Genomic DNA, 13,072 nt, shown 5'->3' with positions numbered 1-13,072 from the left:
GGGGGGAAACAGGGCGGCGCTGTTCCATACAGCAGGAAGAATCTTCAGCCTCTCACAGCGAGACAGGTAGAACAAGGCGGGTCACACGCGCGACCCTGTCAGCCAATCCGCTGCAAGCAAACGCCTGACAGAAGTCGTCGATTAGCCAATGCGATCCCGCACAGCCTGGAACGTTGACAAACACAAACGGAAAAACGTTGACAGGAGGATGGCCAATCGTGACGCTGGATTTCACTGACGGACAGTCGTTGGAGCCAATCAGCGTGAAGAACCGTCGCGGCGCTGTGTGCGATACACCAATGAAATAAATGAATTTTGCATCAAAAAAATGCTGCACACACAGGCCACTACGCAAACGATATTTTTATGCGGATGTCAAGCGATTGATTTGACATCGCGACATAAAGTTTGTGCCTGAAATTCACTGCGTTTTACGTCGAAAAGGCCACATGTTTCACATTAATCCACATGTCCTTCCGTACGAGGTTTTAGGCATAATGCCTGCCTTGGCCACCAGTAATAACAAAAAAGATGCAGTAAGAAATGGCTACTTTTTGTGTTTCACACAAGAAGGGTTAAGTGTTTGAAACAATATGTGACCCGGACCACAAAACCAGTCATGAGGGTCTATTGTTTTAATTTGAGATTTATACATCATCTGTAAGATGAATAAAAAAGCTTTATATTAATGTAAGTTAGGATAGGATGATATTTGCCTGAGAATCAACTATTTGAAAATCTGGAATCTGAGGGTGCAAAAAATAATCAAAATATTAGAAAAATCACGCACCCAAATGTTCTCAGCAATGTGTTTTACTAATCAAAATTAGGTTTTGATATATTCATGGTAGGAAATTTACAAAATGTCTTCATGGAACATGATCTTTACTTAATATCCTAATGATTTTTCGCATAATTTTGACCCATACAACATATTTTTGGCTATTGCTACAAATATACCCATGCAACTTAAGACTGGTTTTGTGGCCCAGGGTCATATGAGGATGACTATAATGACGCATTTATATTTTTAAATATCTATGATAAAATGTTTGTCATGCTTCATTAACAGTGTGTATTACAATATTGAATGCTTTCAATGTGTCTGTGTTTGTTATGGCAGCTACTGATGCCTGCTTTTGTACTCAATATGAACAAATATTGCGCAATAATCCTTGAATAAACTGTGAAGCAGCAGCAGTGAACAGATTTAATATGGCACCAAGCAGACCAGCTAAACAAGAACACCCTGAGCACACCACAAAAATGTTCTATATTTTAGAACGTGTAATCATCATAAAACAAAGATAAATGTATGTGAAAAGCAACACTGCATAAGATATTTTAACCAGTTGTATGACCTCAAAAGGCATATCAGCTACAATCTATCCAAAAGTCACTGAAAACAAATAACTAAGTAAATAAAATGGTGTGGATAATGACATTGTCAACACCTGCAGGTACCATACTTTTAAAGCAGTTTTATAGCCAAGGGTGAGGACAGGTTGTTTAATTCATGTAATATTTAAGTGCATACCTAATGCTTGTAAGTGTTGGGAGTTAAGAAATATCTTATGATAAATCAAAATATCATTTTTTAAACATAGCACAGAATTTCGGAAGCTTTCTCCTACATTACAGTACCACAGGACGATGATCTAAAAATTCACAAAGTGAATACTTAGCCTTGATCAGGCGCTCACATATTCTCCTGTATCCCCCATAAACATGGTCCCAGTTTTAGGCTCAACCCCTGCAAGGTTATATTTGCTTGAAAAAAAAAAATTTTTTTTTTCAAAAACCACATGCAGTATAGATCATACAGTTTTCAAGGTTTTTTGCAGACCAGCATGCAGAAATTGCTGTGGATCAGCTCATGAGACATCAAAGGCACAGTGGTAAAAAAAAAAATACAAGCAAGAAATACAGTTTTAATGGTAAACAAACTTATTAACACACACATTTCTATATGAATTGTATTTGTAAGTGTAATTCAGCATTTAACAAGGTTTAAATCTGCAGTGAATTGCGCATTCAAGTTATCTATTAAAGTGACTTTGCAGTCTTGGTTTAACAGTGACCACTAAACTAAAAGTTAAACCTTTGGTTTATTCAAACATGACTCTATCCACAGTGCAAGGTATCTGTCTCTGCAGACGATATCCAACATTAAGCATGTGTCAATATCACTGCATTGAAAAATCAATAGATGCATTTAAGCCAATTGATTTTTGTCTTTCTGTATGTTCTGCTAAGCATCCAGGGGAAAAAAGAAGCCTAGTTTTCCTTGCACATGTGGCTTTGGTTATATTGTACAAACAACAGATGTTAGTAAGTTTCCTTTGTGAAAGGAAAAATTTGTTGTGCTCTGTTGTATTTGAATATAGCCTTTGTTGTATGTCATTTTCATCAGCAAAATTACAGCGGAAAATTAATTTGGATAAATTAATGGCTAAATGCTGTGTTAAAACAAATCACATTTGCCAAAGGCCTTTTTCAAAGGTGTCAAATGTTTGTCAAGTAAGTCTCGTTTTTGTTCTGGAACAGCCTCAATGTACCTCTGCTGACACCCACAGTTTCCATCAGGCCAGTGCACAGCAACCACCTGACTAAAAAGACTAGAATATGATTAATCTTTGATTTAACTATCAGTACTCTACAAGTATATGGTAATTGTTGAAAATAGAGTAATATATAATTCAAAAAATAAGTGAAGTCATTACTGTTGAGACTATTTGTTTCACACTAATATTGTTTTCAATACAGCTTAAAAGTGGACATCAGATGGCCATTTTCCACAAGTTGGTTAAGATTCTTTATGGTCTGCATGAAATGTCCACAACATACTTTGGTTACAATTTGTCAATGGTCGTGTAAAACAACACCCTTTTTACCTTGTCCAAAACAGCTCTGTTCACAGTGAGCCGTTTCGGTGCATGTCTCTTTAAATGATAATAAGCTACTGCTCACTCCACCCCTCTCTTCCTTTTTTTTTTCCATATTCAGTGACGCATTACCATCAAAAACAAAATTAATCCACTGTGTTCTCAGTGGCTCTGATGTTGGAAGAAAATAAATGTTCACTTTTACAACCAACTATAAAACATATGCATTACTTACAAGAGAAATATGACGGAGAGGAAAGGGTGGACATATGCTAATATGGGACAGACAGTCAGCGGTTGTGGGCGGGACTTAAGCAGTATAATGTCATACTGCTCAGAAAATCAAAAAATTAGACTGTTTAGGTTTTTTGTCAATTACAAAACAGGAGAAAATAGATTTTTTTTTTCATCATTGTAGGGTGGTTGTATTCACACACTACTAAGAAACATTTATATGCAAACACCATGCAAAAGTGAATTTTGCATCCGATGTTCCCTTTTGAACTGTATGCAGTCTTACTTCTAATTTACATTTGTTTTGGGATATTTACATATTTTTACTGGAATGAAAATATAAATACAGTTTAAGAACATATATTTTTGTGGTGTGCTCATGGAATTCTTGTCTTCTTGGTGCCATTATTGGATTTTAAAACTAGAGAATGGCACCAGGAACATTTCTGTAATTCCAGAAGATCCCTTCTTATTTAAATGCCAAGGCAATTACCCACTGCAGTCTGACATTAACATCCAGTTCTAACAATTGTTTCTTTCTCTTGTATTTTCTCCTGTGGTTTCTTTGCCTCAGCAGGAGAATGAATGCAGAAAGTTAAGGCAAAAAACCTGTGTATGAGGAGGTTAGATGGTTCCTCAGTGAGGCGACTTACCTACTGGTGACTCATATCAGTTGTTTGGGATGGAGGCAGATAATGAGGCTGAGTGTGTATCTGTTCCAACAGAAGAAAAAGCAGCTGTGAAAGTGAAAGACTGCTATTCTCGTGTGTGTTCATTTATTGGGCTGTTCCATTTGTTGTGAATGATCCAACTAAGATCACAGTGCTCCAGGCCTTTATTTCTCTGAAGACAGCTGCAGCTATCGGCAGAAGAAACTACTGACGGCGGCATCTCAGATTAAGTGCTCGCTTTGATTAATCATTCATTTGCTTGTTTATTAGTGGTTCGTTCATAAGAATTCAAATTCAGGGCACTGTTTGTGCTATACAGACATGAATGACATCTCAAATCATGCAGGTTGTTGAAGACATGTTTCTATTAGAAATCATACTTACAGACTGTCAGTGTAACAAAGAAAATGTACGAAAATGGAAAGTGAGAAAGTGGTTGTGGGCTTTTTTTTAATTAACAGGACAGTTTAACATTTACTTACCATTATGTCTTTCCAAACCTTTCTTTCTCCTGCGGAACACAAAAGAAGACATTTCTAGGTCATTTCCAGACTTCTAGGTCTGCTTGATCGCTTTTTTTTTACTTAACCCTCTGGTGCTGTATCTTTTGGTTTTTAATAGAGGGTTTGCACTTACGTCACGGTTTGGTCAGTTACCCAGATGCATGGCCATATTGGAGATACTCTGATGTAAACAACAGCATGGACTGATGGCGGCATCTTTGTATAGTCACTTTGTGTAGCATTGGTCTGCTAACTACCTTATACTGCTCATAAGACTACCTCATAGGACTCTTGTCTGTTACAAGACTGCTCTCTGTCACTTTTATCACACTTACAAGCTCTACTTGCACTATATTGTTTGCATTTGCACTACTCTGTCTGGTTTGGTCACTCTGCCATGTGCCCTTACTTGTATATTGTATTTGTTTCTCATTTTTTTAATTCATAATATTAAAATTCTACCTTTTGTATTTAATGTTACTAGTATGCACCAAGGGACTGAGAGTAATGCAAATTCAATTCTCTGTATGTACTGTACATGTGGCAGAATTGACAATAAAGCTGACTTTGACTTTGGATTGCACGATTAATGTACTACTGAATATTAATTTATGCTCTCTAAATCACGGAAAAAGCTGCTAAATCGTGTAGAGAAGGATTTAGTAAGCAGGAAAGGCGCAATATTTTGACAAACTAAAGTTAATAGGAGATAAAAAAATATGTACAAGCATTATTAATGATGATATTAGCCTAATATTTCACCTACCTGACTGGAAATTATAAGAACAAACACAAACGTTGTCAAGATTCTTACCCTGGAAATCCTGGTTCAGTTTGGCCAACCACAAAAGCCTTTCCTCAGATAGTTTTTCCACTCTTCTCCTTTATTTTTTATAACTTTTGGCAGTCTATAGAACTTCAAATCTTTTTCCCGGTCTGACCAATTAGTACAGCCCAAAACATGACAATAATTGGCCATTTTTAGCCGTAATAATCAGCAAAATATGCGAGTTTCATTAAGTTCAGTGGCATTGTTTACGTTCAGTGCCGCCATTTTGACTGACACCTTGCGAAATTCGGAACGGTACAATTTTTTAAAAAGGTTTTGGCACTATTTGTTTACTTGTTGTGCATCATGCAAGCCTCCATTAGATGTTGGTGGCCAGACTCCAGTATTATGTCATACTGGTCATACAAAACAGCATTACATACTCAATAATCTACTCTGCCACTACTCACAGGCATTGATCTGTCTCTGCGTCTGCAGCCACGTCTTGCAAAATAACATACTAGGAGTGTGGAACGGCTCTGTTTGTCTTCATTAGGTGGCCTTCTGCTGTAAAACTGCTTTCCAATTTCTCATCGGCTTCTCCAGTTACACTATAATGGACTGGAGGGCGGAAGTGCTGGAGAAGATGTTAGACTGATCTGTAGACAAAGGCACTTACGGCGACGGCCTAGAGCTCTGCACACAGACTCATTACTAATCATCACTGTGATTTGGCTTTCTACCAAACTAGATTTGACTAGAAATGACTAATAACTTGGTAATGTTTTTAAAATATTTTAAAAAGCTTTCTTGTCTTAGCAAATGCATTATTTCCAGAGAAATTACCATTCTTAAAGCACATATTTTAGGACTGCAAATAAAGCCTGTAGACTTCAGTGGTAATAATGCATTTCAGTGGTAAGTGAAAAGCTTGGAATTGTGGGAATATCAAGTTAAAAGTGTGTTTTATCTACTAAATAAATAAATAGTACTTACGGCAGTTAAAAAAGATATATGCTCCTTCAAATATTTAACGTTTGCATATCTCTCTTTTTATGGCACAGCTCTCTCTAGTGGTCGAAGCTAGACAGGACACCATCGGATGTAAATAAAGTCACTTTTTAAAACCAATACAAACATGAAAAAAGTAGTCACAACACATTACAGAAAAACCTTAACCACGCATATGTAAATAAAAAACGACTGTGTTTTTACCATGGAGGTCTCAGACAGCAATAATACTGCTGTAATTCAACACTTACCATGGTATTTACCAATGACCAAAAGAGGGCAGTGTAGTTCACCACAGCGTCTGAAACTCCTGCTCCCATACACAGATTTTTCTCAGGAACATCACTCACTGGAGTAAAACAAAGTCAAATCCTCAGATGTCTGACAACAAAGGAGTTTGATTTAGTGGTTAAGTCTGGGAACGGAAGAGTTTAGTAAACAAACAATGTCTGTGGAGCAGGCTGCATATGGCAGAAATACAAAGTTTAGGATTGTGAGAAGTTTTTAAATTTAGTTGTGAGAAGTTTAAGGCCCAATCCCAATTCTATTTTCTACCCCTTCGCCTACCCCTCGCCCCTTCCCCTTGTCCCTTGAAACAAAGTGTAAAGGGGAAGGGCTAAAATATTTCCCCTAAGAAATGGGACACCACTACAACACTGTTATACGTCATCATACGTTGTCGCTAGTTCCTAATGTTACGTCAGAGGACATGCGCAGATGTTTATCACTCATTCCAAGATGTCAAAATGTTGTCATGTTGCAAAAAGTACAAATGTACGGTGTACGCACCGTTCATTCACATGTGGCCGTAAGCAAAACAAACAACGCATTATCACATGCGCGGCAAATTGCTAATCAGTGTAGTGGTGCCTGGAGAAGTATATGCTTCATTTGTGAATTTCGTTTTCAACTTTCTATTTGAACGCGTTCGTTTTCTGGATCCTTGGACTAAAATGTTTACAGGGGTTCACTGGTTTAAGAAATTTCTGATCGTAAAAATCAGCTTCTTTTTATTTGTAAGGTATCGTTTTTATTATTATGTACTGATTTAAATTACTGGTGCGGTGAGCGGGCGCAGGTGCATTAGGCGCAATCATTAAATACATTTCAAAGCAAGCCGGCTCCACGGTCCTGACTGCATCATCACTGCCTTTATTGGGTGTTTTGAGCGAATATTTACATTTATTCACATGACTGGATGCAGGGCCAGATTAACACTTTGTTGTACCCTGGGCAACAATATTCAAGGGCCCCATCATCACGACCCCAGGATCACCATAATATGGTCATATATATAATATATTACTGTAATATACAGTAAATATACTCAATACTTCAAATCCTAACTGTCATCATATTTTGATTTACAAATATTTAAATGCTCATAGAACTACAAATGCACTACTATGTCCCCTATCAAAGACATTCACTTCACATATGATGCTATGAAAACAAAACACATCAGCATCTGTACAGTATAATCTGGTAAAATTGACCCACTACATTGAGAGGGAGGGAAGTATCCTCCATTTTCACAAAAAATGAATAGATAAGCAACCACTTTCAAACAATTTGCCAGTAGCCAACGTTACTTTTTTTCCCGGTACTTTAGCCTACTTTGTGTAAAAACGAAAACATTTATTTCAGTGAAAAATAAGTCCAAAACTCTCTATTTTAACATTTTGAACAATCTTTTGCTTTTTTTTTTTTTTTTTTTGAAATTCTTATGTGTTTTAATTTTTCTGATAATCAAATGAAAGCATAAACATTTATTTATTTTTAATCAAATGAAAAATAAACCCTTTTAATTTTTGGCAAACAAACAGAGGTTTACTGTTAAAATCAATACATGGAAGAAAAATTATATTCAGTTTAAACCGTTTAAATAATAATTGTAGTATTTTTTTCTACAATTAAGTGGTTAATCTTGTTGTAATATTTATTTTTTATCATATATATTGTTTTATGTAAATTATTTAAATAGGAATATATAAACACCTACATTATACTGTACAAAAGGAATACAAGACTAATATTGTTGTTACATGTTGAACCGTACTTTTATTTTGACAGGTTGCTGTGAAGTTTCTGTGTGTACAGTATGATATGATGCTAGTTTTCTTAAATGAAACGGTAAAAGTGACACTCACAGCAGTTTTGGAGATTGAGTTTATCTGTTCATGTGAGGTGCAAATGAAAAAAATTACCGCGAGCGTCACGCGTGCTTCAGTACGCGCGTAGTAAAAAAAAAAAAACGCGTCTCCACCATTCATATTAAAACGGTCTATTTGCATTTCAGTTTTCACAGACACTAGTCCATATCGCGATTTGAATTAAGTGACAGACCAACTTTTGATTTATTAATCCAAAAATCGACGAATTCCGTGGTATTCCGCGCTATAGTAAATTCCGTTTTTATGAATGGAGCGCGCGATCTTGTCCGTGTTTTCGCGGAGGAGACATTGTAAACGCGCGACTATGTAGAGACAGAAATGACATGCCTTCGTGTAAATAAGATAAATAACATAAGGCAATTTATTTTGCTCGTGCCCTTGCTGTCCTGGGCCCTTTAGATGTCGTGGGCCCCTGGGCAATTGCCCAGTTGCCCGTATGGTTAATCCGGGCTTGACTGGATGTGGTGGACTGCCATGATTTTGGCGAATGCAGGACACTACTGAATAATCAGAGGGGATTTAAAAAGTGGAAGTGTGTTACACCGTATACGTTACCTGCGTACACCATCCACTACACCACCGTTGCAAATTGCCGTGCCACTGGTCTTTCATGTTTCTAACATGCAGTCAAGTGTATATACGGTGACGCATTGCTGCCGCACACTTAATTTTTTTCCCACTCAGCTATGTCGTTATAACGAGATCTTTTCTCGTAAAAACGACATCTTTTCTCGTTAAAACGACATCTTTTCTCGTTAAAACGACATCTTTTCTCGTAAAAACGACATAATTATCTCGTTAAAACGACATCTTTTCTCGTAATAACGAGATCTTTTCTCGTAAAAACGACATAATTTTCTCGTTAAAACGACATATTTTTCTCGTTATAACGACATATCATGTCATACGATCTGATCTGATGTTCCTGTTATAGACATTATGTGAGGGAGCTAAACGTTTGTCCGCGCTGCCTTCGCCACAGTTCTGACCTAAAGGAGGATGCACGCTGCTGGAGTTAGAATACACTAGCTATATATAGCCTATAGAAATACACTGTTTTAATAATTTTAATGTAATTGTTTCAATTGTAGCAGCATGTTTATTAGGATTAATCTCCATACTAATCTGCCCTCAGACCCAGAGGATTTAAGATGATCAGATCAAAACTGTTATTTCTGACTCTGAGCTTGGAATATTATTTGGATGAAAGTTTGATTTTACAGAAAATGTAAATAGTATCAGAAATAAATAAAAGAAAAATGACACACGGTTTGATCGTGTTATGATTATGATGATTTCGTTCTGTTTAAAAAATGAAAATAAATAAAGCCAGATTTTTTTTTCATGAAAAGAGAGCTTATGCTTTAATATTTGTGCGTGAGCGGCCCGGAAAAGCCACTTTTCGACTCAGCTTGTCTTTACGGTCTGTCCCATCATGCAGAATAAATGTTCGTCTGATGTACCGCTCTGGGCTGCGTTCTCCGATAACGTTGTCTCTTAGCGTGCTACGAAGACTCAAAAGGTACACCTTAACTACAGCTATACCTTTCCTACGTGTGTTCTCCAAACTATACCTTAGGATATTGCTTAAGGTAAACCTTCTTAAGTGCGACCTTAGCAGGTGCTGTCCATGGTGGAGGTGCTGAATAGGTTGATATCGATGCCTCGGTGATCGATTGTGCGCTCTTTCTTTCACAGCGGTATAGGTAAAGTATTGAGAAAACAATGTTTTTTTTTAATAAAGAAGCGTTTTAGAAATAGTACAAACTGCATTTATCGGGGCTCAATGAAATATGTACATGCAGAAATACATGTGTGTTTCAACTTATTCTCATCATTTTGCGTACGAATAACACGACTTTGCAATAGCGTGTAATGCATAAGCCAAAGTCCAATTTTGCGTGCATATGATACGCCAATCCTTCCAATTAACTTCAATGGAGAGAGGATGCGTATAAATACCACGCATCATCTTTTATATAGATGATATAAAAGATGATGCGTGGTATTTGTATGCATCCTCTCTCCATTGAAGTTAATGGGAAGGATTGGCGTATCATATGCATGCAAAATTGGACTTTGGCGTATGCATTACACACTATTACTCTCCTCGCACGGCGCCGTCTTTGATTTAAAACAAGTACTCAAGGTCTCGCTGCCATAGCTATAAAGTTTGTGTAAACTCATCTTTCTTTATATAGACTCATAGCCTTTTCTGTCAAATGGTTCGCCCGCTGATGTGCCTCGAGATAGTAATTAAAAAAAGCTAACAACCATGGAAACTTTATTAATGAAAACACTTCCATACACTGGCCAGAACTGGTCCCCCGACTGAGCCTGGTTTCTCCCAAGGTTTTTTCTCCATTTCTGTCACCTGTGGAGTTTTGGTTCCTTGCCGCTGTCGCCTCTGGCTTGCTTAGTTGGGGACACTTTCCAGAGATACCGTATACTATTTGAACTGAACTGGATGATGATATCACTGAATTCATTGATGAACTGCCTTTTACTGAAAATTGATTGTTTACAATAATGCGTTACTTACACACTATTGTGCTGTTTAAATACTGTGCAGTTGCTTTGACACAATCTGTATTGTTAAAAGCGCTATATAAATAAAGGTGACTTGACTTGACACTGGGTGTAGGCTATAACAACTTAAGTATTTTATGTGTAAAATTTTAAAGTAAAAAATGCAATTTTAATACTAAATCAGATTTTATATTAAATGTTCATATAAAATTTTCTATTTGTAATTAAACTGCGATGTAAAAAAGCTTTTTGCGTGGTGCCCACTAGCGGTATGAACCGCCAGCAGCGGTAAGGTATAGCTAAGAGCGCTCCAGACCAACCTTACGAACGTATGACTTACAGAAGGTATACTTAACTAAGAAGGTTTCGGAAAACACATATTAACGATAAGGTACTTCTTAAGGTACAACTTAAGAACGACGTAGCGTTAAGGTGGTTTCGGAGAACCCAGCCCTGCAAATTAGTCACAATAACGTTTCTTTGCAAGTCTCATATAAAGCTCACTGCACTTTTCGAGTCGGCGGTACCAGCGCGATCCCTTACTTTGTGATTACAGAGGAATGAAATATAAATGTCTGCTTTATTTTATGTACTTCCACAATAACAACAAAACGTTACAAATTGCCTTTGTAAAAATACAGGGTGCGCTCTCGCAATTTATGTCTCTCTATGCAGCTTGAAAGGTCTACTTCAATAAAAGAATCGAAAACAAAATTGTGTTTACTTAATTCGTATAAATCCAACAAGAGGTAGTGTACAGTCTTTCCCGTGTGAGTTCATTATCTGTTACCTACCATTGTGCTTACAGCCAGCGCAGCATATTTCCACAGTAGGCTATAATCCAGATGAAAAACCGGATTCGTGGCTTGATTCAGCTAAAAATAAAATTTAATAATATATAATAAATAATGTATAATTTGTATATAATCATAAGTATCAAGGCCGCCCAGGCATGTTCAATTAATATTCAAGCAATAAGCTCATGTGTTTTACCCACGAACAAAAATATGAAGAATCAAGCTTTTCGTTTTTCCGTTTCTCAAACAAAATGAAATAATAATAATAATAGGCTACTCAAATTGTTATTATGCTTATTATTATTATTATTATTATTATTATTATTATTATTATTATGATTATTATTAGGCGTATTATTATTTTTATTATAAAATCTTTTTGATTGATTTAACAGCAAATCGAAATATGAGCAGAAATAAATAAATAGAATTCATAATAAGGAAAATATAATAATAGGCCTAATAATAATAATAATAATAATAATAATAATAATAATAATAGCCTATTATTATTATTATTATTATTATTATTATTATTATTATTATTATTATTATTATTATTATTATTATTATTTCGTTTTGTTTGAGAAACAGAAAAACGAAATTAAGCTAGATTTGTTTGTATTTTTGTATTTGTATTTATTCTGCATGATGCGATAGACATGAAGACAGGTTGAGTTAAAAAAGTGACTTTTCATTGCCGCCCACATATAATTATTAAAGCATAAGCTCTCTTTTTACCCACAGACAAAAATACTAAACTGATTTTTTTTTTTCATTGATTTTGTCCATTTTTGAAAAGGAACGAAATTATTATTATCATAATGCAGCCAAACCGTTTGTCATTTCTATTTTATTTCTTTATGATCGTATTTAAATTTTCTGTAAAATCAAACTTTCATCCAAATAATATTCCAAGCTCAGAGTCGATTATTCAGAAATAACAGTTTTGATCTGATCATCTTAAATCCTCTGGGTCTGAGGGCAGATTGGAGATTAATCCTAATAAACATGCAGCTACAATTGAAACCAATACATTAAAATTATTAAAACAGTTTATTTCTATATATAGCTAGTGTATTCTAACTCCAGCAGCGTGCATCCTCCTTTATGTCAGGACTGTGGAAAAGGCAGTGTGGACAAACGCTTTGCATAATACACAATAACATAATCATATCATCTATAACAGGAACGTCAGATCGTATGACATATTATGTCGTTATTACGAGAAAAAGATGTCGTTTTAACGAGAAAATTATGTCGTTTTAACGAGAAAAGATCTCGTTATTACGAGAAAAGATGTCGTTTTAACGAGAAAATTATGTCGTTTTTACGAGAAAATATGTCGTTTTAACGAGAAAAGATGTCGTTTTTACGAGAAAAGATCTCGTTATAACGACATAGCTGAGTGGGAAAAAAAATAAGTGTGTGGCAGCAATGCGTCACCGTATGTATATGACATAAAAATATATTTTGTAATATCGTGCAATCAGTGCTAT

The sequence above is a fragment of the Garra rufa genome, chromosome 9 (assembly GCF_049309525.1).
Source record: "Garra rufa chromosome 9, GarRuf1.0, whole genome shotgun sequence".
In the NCBI taxonomy this organism is placed as follows: Eukaryota; Metazoa; Chordata; class Actinopteri; order Cypriniformes; family Cyprinidae; genus Garra; species Garra rufa.
Note: the sequence above shows the minus strand (reverse complement) of the source record.